Genomic DNA, 7,500 nt, shown 5'->3' with positions numbered 1-7,500 from the left:
ATCCTGGAGGGTATTTAGCCTTGCATGGTGTATCAGCTCCTCCATGTTGACCAGTTTTTCCGACTTTTTACTATAGTCTATGGGTATCATCAATCACTTTTTTTATTATTCTGTACATATTGTTTTTGTTATAATTCTTGTTAATCTAGTTTTTAAGTATGATGTCTCTTTTTTATTTCTATTAATTCTTATGCTGTCTGGAGACATTGAGCAAAATCCGGGACCAGTACGTCCTAGATTTCGTCAATGTCGTCTTCTGTATTGCAATATTCGTGGTCTTCATGCAAATATCCAAGACCTTACAGTTGCGTCCAGACAGTATGATATTCTTTTGTGCTCAGAAACTTTGGTTTCTAATATGAGGCACTCATCTGAGCTCCTTATAACTGGTTTTAAGAAGCCAATAATGCTGAAACGTGATGCCATTCCTAGGGCCAGGGGAATGGCGGTGTATATTAGGACCGAGTACCCTGCTTCTCATAAGTCCTGCTATCAATGTGGATGTCATGAGATTCAGGTAATAAAAGTTTGTGGCAGGCATAACAACTTTTATTTGTGTTCGATCTACCGGAATCCAGACATGGATGATTCTATCTTCGATTGTCTTCTTACCATTATGGCTAAGATACAAGAAGATGATAGAAAGGCTTCTTTTGTCTTTGTTGGTGATTTTAATGCTCACCATAGGGAGTGGTTAAGTTCTATCTCTCCTACCGATCGCCATGGCTTAAGAGCTTTAGACTTTGCCTCTGAATCAGGCTGTGAGCAAATCATAAATGAAGCTACTCACAGGTCTGGTAATTGCTTGGACCTCGTATACACTGACTCCCCTGGCGTTATAACTAGTAAGGTTGATTCTCCAGTCGGGACTTCTGATCATGCCTTGATTTCATTATTAGTGAAGACTGAGCAGCCTGTCCCTGATATATCATATTCCTGTAAAATTTATATGAAATCCCAAGCAGACTGGAATGGGATTTTGCATGATCTTTTGTGCTTGAATTGGTCACAATTATATAATAGTGTAGATCCTGTTGTCTCTTTGAATGAGAATCTAGTCAACATAATTGATAGGCGTATCCCTTCTCGTGTGCTAAGGTACCGAATGAAGGACAAACCGTGGTTCAATGATGATTGTAGACGTGCTTATTTGGAGAAGCAGGAGGCCTATCACCTTTGGAAGGGTAACAGATCAGATTTGACCTGGAACAACTATACTCAGCTTCGAGCTTTTGCTCAGAGAGTTTATGCCTCAACTGAAAAGGAGTACAATTTAATCATAAAAGAAACCCTCTCTGGTACAACTCAGGAACATAAATGGTGGTCTACCCTTAAATCTGCACTCTTTGGTGTAGATGCAGCAGTTCCGCCTTTACTTAAACCAGATGGCTCAGTCACTCACTGTCCAAAGGAAAAGGCAACCCTTTTGGCTGATGTTTTTGACAGTAAACAGAGTAATGAAAAACTTGAACTTCCTCATTCCTGTTTTCCTGAGGCTAAACTAACTAGTTTAGCTTTTCGATCTCGTGAGATTAAAGCTCTGTTGATGGACCTTGATGCTTATGGAGGTGTAGACCCAAATGGTATTTTTCCTTTGTTTTTTATAAAGACAGCAGATTTCTTAGCTCCAAAGTTATCTGTTATTTTGCGCAAGTTAGCAAGAAGAGGAGCTTTTAGCACTTGTTGGAGAATTGGTAATGTTACTCCTCTATGTAAATGTGTTTGTGGTAGCTCAAGTCCCACTGATTACCGCCCAATTTCCATAACTCCCATATTATCTAAAGTTTTTGAACGTCTTCTGGCAAAACGTCTTAATAGGTTTGCTGAAGGTAATCATCTATTCCCTAGTTTGCAATTTGGTTTTCGTAAAGGCCTTGGAGCATGTGATGCCCTTCTTACAATCTCCAATGCAGTACAGAAATCCCTTGATTGTGGTCGTGAAGTTCGTATGATTGGCCTTGATTTTAGTGCTGCCTTTGACCGTGTTAATCATGAGGCCCTTGTTTTCAAACTGAAACAGTTGGGAGTGGGTGGGTCGTTTCTTAGCATTATTATTGATTTTTTAAGTAGTAGATCTCAAAGAGTAGTTGTTGATGGGCACCATAGTGAGTATAGGAATGTGATATCCGGTGTTCCACAGGGTAGTGTTCTTGGCCCATTACTTTTCATACCATATACACATGACATGTGGTTTGGCCTAGAAAATAAGCTTGTTGCATATGCAGATGATGCTACTCTCTTTGCATCAATTCCATCCCCTGAATGTAGACCTGGGGTTGGTGAATCCCTTAATAGAGATCTAGCTAAAATTAGTGCATGGTGCAAGTTATGGGGTATGAAGTTGAATCCTAACAAAACTCAAAGTATGATTGTAAGTAGGTCAAGGACGGTGGCTCCTCAACATCCGGATCTCAGTATTGATAATGTTTCTTTAAATTTGTATGACTCTTTCAAAATTTTAGGTGTGATTCTTGACAGCAAATTTACTTTTGAGAAACATATAAGGTCTGTGTCTTCTTCAATTGCACAAAAAATTGGCTTATTGAGAAAGTCTCTTAAGATATTCGGTGATCAATCTATTCTTAAGAAGTGTTTTAATTCTTTTATTCTACCTTGTTTTGAGTATTGTTCTCCTGTCTGGTCTTCAGCTGCTGATTCTCATCTTAATTTGTTGGACAGAAACTTACGGTCTATTAAATTTCTTATTCCTGATCTAGATATTAATCTCTGGCACCGTCGTTCAATTAGTTCATTATGCATGTTGCATAAGATTTTTCATAACTCTGACCATCCTTTACATTCAGATCTCCCTGGACAATTCTATCCTGTTCGTAATACTAGGCTGGCAGTTAATTCTAATAGCCAGGCCTTTTCCATCATAAGACTCAATACCACCCAGTACTCTAGAAGTTTTATTCCAGCTGTTACCAAGTTGTGGAATGATCTTCCTAATCGGGTTGTTGAATCAGTAGAACTTCAAAAGTTCAAAGTTGGAGCAAATTCTTTTTTGTTGACCAGGCGGACATGAGTCTTTTTATAGTTTATATATGACATATTTGTTTTTGAAGTTGTTCATAGTTTATATATGACATATCTGTTATGACGTTGTTACTTTTTTTAGAATGATTTACTGTTAATTTGTTCTCTTCAGTTATTTATATCCTTATTTCCTTTCCTCACTGGGCTATTTTTCCCTATTGGAGCCCCTGGGCTTATAGCATTTTGCTTTTCCAATTAGGGTTGTAGCTTGGATAGTAATAATAATAATAATAATAATAATATATATATATATATATATATATATATATATATATATATATATATATATATATATATATATATACACACACACACATATATATATATATATATATATATATATATATATATATCTATATATATATGTATGTATATATATATATATATATATATATATATATATATATATATATATATATATATATATATATATATATATATATGTATGTATGTATGTGTGTGTTTACGCCTTCATGTGTGTTTCACTAGAGTTTATGATTGAGAGAGAGAGAGAGAGAGAGAGAGAGAGAGAGAGAGAGAGAGAGAGAGAGAGAGAGAGAGAGAGAGATAAATCATGGATCTTATTTATGTGCTCACATTTATGTATGCGATCAATTACAGGCTTTGACATTTATATATAAGGCGTTTGTCTTTGTTTATTTATTCCATACCATTCACTTTCTCTTGAATAAACCTTTTTCAACTTATATTCATATTACCTTCCAACCTTTCCTTTTCTCTCTCTAATATCTGCGGATATATTTTTACACACGTATACTTCTATTCACGAAGACACAGCACTTATATTTTGTGTTTGCTCAAATGACGTACACTATGATGAAGGATTTCCAAGCAGTTAAACTGAGATATTAATACTTTTCGTCGTATTTTAAGGTCACCCTTAAAACTCGCAATTGCAAGGACAAAAAGAACTGCAATTCAAAGAAGCTACCAAAAGTTTACGGGAAAGACTTCGACAATTATTTTCTTTATAGAAGTAATTGAGAAAATCTAAATTAACTCCAGGTTACTGTTTGATTGTTTCTATAGTGATTCACAAATCTACATTTTTTCTAGTCAAATCCTACGTTCTTTAGGCGACAGCTACATTGCTCTCTGCCTTCTGCTTTTCATCCGTTCCTTTGGCCTTACCCTACTTGGTTTTCCATCTTCTGAGACTCTATCTAACTCCAGACTTTGCATATTACTTAAGAAAATAAGTCCCTCTACGATCCTCACGAGAGTCTAGTAATGGTACTTAATACTTCACTAAACTAATTCATTTAAATGATAGTAGCTAAATGTATAGCAGTCTATTACAAATACTTCTACAAAAATTATTGTTAAATGTGAATATTTATGAACGCTAAAATCCTTTTTCAATGGCGTTTGGTTTATTTATGGAATGTGTTGCACGTCATGGAAGCTGGGTCATGGAAAGTGTCACGTTTAAGCGCGTTGTTCTTATACCTTTTGTTGATCATAGCCTTTGTATCAAGGCCTTCTTCTGGATTGGGTTTGAGTTTTCTTGCATGAAAACAAACATCAAAAAATTTTTCTTTTTTGTTTGTAGGTAAATTCGATTTATTTTAAGTGCCTATTTTATGCAGTTTTATTCAACTAGTTTGTTGATTGTTTAGTGGGCTGGAAACTAATTTGAAATTGTTTGACAGCACTCTACGTTCGATTCTCAATAATAGCTTGACATGTGAATTTTCTTTTATTATTATTACTACATATTAGAGATAATGAAATATATCAGAATTAAAAAAAATGGCTGTATGACCTGCATTGAACTTTTAGGTCTTTTCTAGGAACTATTTGCGCGCCGTATAAGAAATAACATAACATCAATAGTATTAGAAGGCTTAACCTTCCACACCTAACAGTTATAGAAATGTATGTAATCAAGATCCACATATATCTAAAAACATAACAATATGCTGTTTGTCTCTCGGCCCCCCTTTAGTAAAATGGTCTAAAATATCTACACATTTTATTTTTCTGTAATCAGAAAAACGAGCAGTCAATGAGAAAAATATATTGGCAGTAATAATAAAACAATAATAATTACAGAGGAGACCCTCTCTTAATGCAATGTTATCAAAGGGAATTGCCTTTTATCTGAAGCTTGTTTCTAATTCGATCTTTATAATTGCTTTATGATTGCCCAACATCCATTTGTTTAGAACGTTTCGCATATATCATACTCTACTCATAGACAGCGTACAATTTATTACAAAGGCTGTTGCTGTTTTAGATTAAGCTGGTCTTGTACCATCACGGCCTCGTGCTCTTCGAACAATCCGTAGCATTGCAATATTAGTTTATAGAGCAAAGGGGAGTGAGAGTTAGATTGTGATATCACAAAGCTAATCCATCTCTTGGCAGTGACCACTGGGATGGAATTGGTGTGCCAGATAGGCCTGGGGAAGACCGGTTTGTCGTCTTCATCGTCGAATGTCTAGCGAAGATAGAGCCTTACCTTACCTTACCTTATTGCCTTATTTTTTGTTTGGGTTCCCCCAGGTCCCTCAGTGTGAGGCACCTCGTATATCCACCAGAGAGTTGCTAATGCATCTTCCGGTGTATTTTGCATCTTCCAGTCTTGGATGGTCTGGGATGCATCTTAGGTATTTATCGAGCTTATTCTTAAACACATCTACGCTCACTCCTGATATGTTTCTTAGATGAGCTGGCAGCACATTAAATAGTCGCTGCATTATCGATGCTGGTGCGTAGTGGATTAATGTCCTGTGCGCCTTTCTCAGTTTACCTGGAATATTTTTTGGCACTATTAATCTACCTCGGCTTGCTCTTTCTGATATTTTAAGCTCCATGATGTTTTCAGTAATTCCTTCTATTTGCTTCCATGCTTGTATTATCATGTAGCGTTCTCTTCTCCTTTCTAGACTGTATAGTTTTAAAAATTGCAGTCTTTCCCAGTAGTCAAGGTCCTTAACTTCTTCTATTCTAGCAGTATAGGACCTTTGTACACTCTCCATTTGCGCAATATCCTTTTGGTAGTGTGGGTACCATATCACATTGCAGTACTCGAGTGTACTAAGCACATAAGTTTTGTAAAGCATAATCATGTGTTCAGCTTTTCTTGTTTTAAAGTGTCTGAATAACATTCCCATTTTTGCTTTACATTTAGCCAACAGTGTTGCTATTTGGTCGTTGCATAACATATTCCTATTTAAAATTACACCAAGGTCTTTAATTGCTTCCTTGTTTGTGATTGTCTCATTATTAGGTCCCTTGTATGCATACACCATTCCTTCTCTGTTTCCATAATTTATTGATTCGAATTTATCGGAGTTAAATACCATCCTATTTATCTCCGCCCATTCATATATTTTGTTTAGATCTCTTTGTAGTGAGTTCCTATCTTCATCACAAGTAATTTCTCTACTTATTCTTGTGTCATCGGCGAAACTTCTCACTACGGAGTTTTCAACATCACAGTCTATGTCTGAGATCATAATAACAAACAGCAGTGCAGCTAATACCGTACCTTGTGGCACACCAGATATTACCTGGGCTTCATCTGATTTCTCATCATTTGCAACCACTATCTGTTTTCTGTTTTGCAGGAATTCTTTTACCCATTTTCCTATCTTTCCAACAATATTATGCTTTCTCATTTTTTTCTCCAATATGTTATGGTCTACCTTGTCAAAGGCTTTTGCAAAATCTAGATAGATCACATCTGTGTCTTTTTCATTTATCATATTTTTGTATATGTTTTCATATTGTGCTATCAGTTGGGTCTGTCTACTTTTTCCAGGTACGAAACCGTGTTGACCCATATCAAACAAATTATTTTTGACCAAATGGTTCATTATTTTATTTTTTATTACCCTCTCATACACTTTCATAATATGTGATGTTAGACTAACAGGTCTATAATTGCTTGCCTCTAGTCTTGATCCACTTTTGAAGATAGGGGTTATATAAGCTAATTTATGTTTAACATATATCTCGCTCATATCTACACTCTGTCTTAGCATTATTGCAAGCGGCTTCGCGATAGTGTTTGCAGTTTTTTTTAACAAAATCGCTGGAACTCCATCTGGTCCGGCTGCCGATCCATTTTTAATTTCGTTTATAGCCGTGACAATATCTGCTTCATTAATATCTATATCCGTTAGATATTCAACATTTTCTTCTCTCATTTCTGTTTCATTATTCTCATTCGCAATTCTTGGCGTGAACTCACTCTTATATTTTTCTGCTAATATGTTGCATATTTCCTTTTTTTCATTCGTTAGCCGTCCTTCAATTCTTAGAGGGCCTATTTCTATTCTCCCTTTATTCATCTTTTTTGCATAGGAGTAAAGTACTTTGGGGTTTCTTTTTATATTCTGAAGTGTCCTTTCTTCTAAGTCCCTTTTTTCATTTTCTTTCGACTGTATAATCTTTTGTTCTGCATTTTCTATCTTACATTTTATTTCCCTC

The 7,500-nt window shown here is 35.6% G+C and overlaps 1 protein-coding gene across 1 annotated transcript in view; it reads left to right on the top strand.

Annotated features, from left to right (window-relative positions):
* Nucleotides 1-7,500, top strand: part of LOC137643217 (DE-cadherin-like) — a 202,783-nt gene that overhangs the window by 85,741 nt on the left and 109,542 nt on the right. The window lies entirely within an intron of this gene.

The sequence above is a fragment of the Palaemon carinicauda genome, chromosome 6, assembly GCF_036898095.1.
Source record: "Palaemon carinicauda isolate YSFRI2023 chromosome 6, ASM3689809v2, whole genome shotgun sequence".
NCBI classification, from domain to species: Eukaryota; Metazoa; Arthropoda; class Malacostraca; order Decapoda; family Palaemonidae; genus Palaemon; species Palaemon carinicauda.
This window is presented reverse-complemented; position numbering and strand designations above follow the sequence as displayed.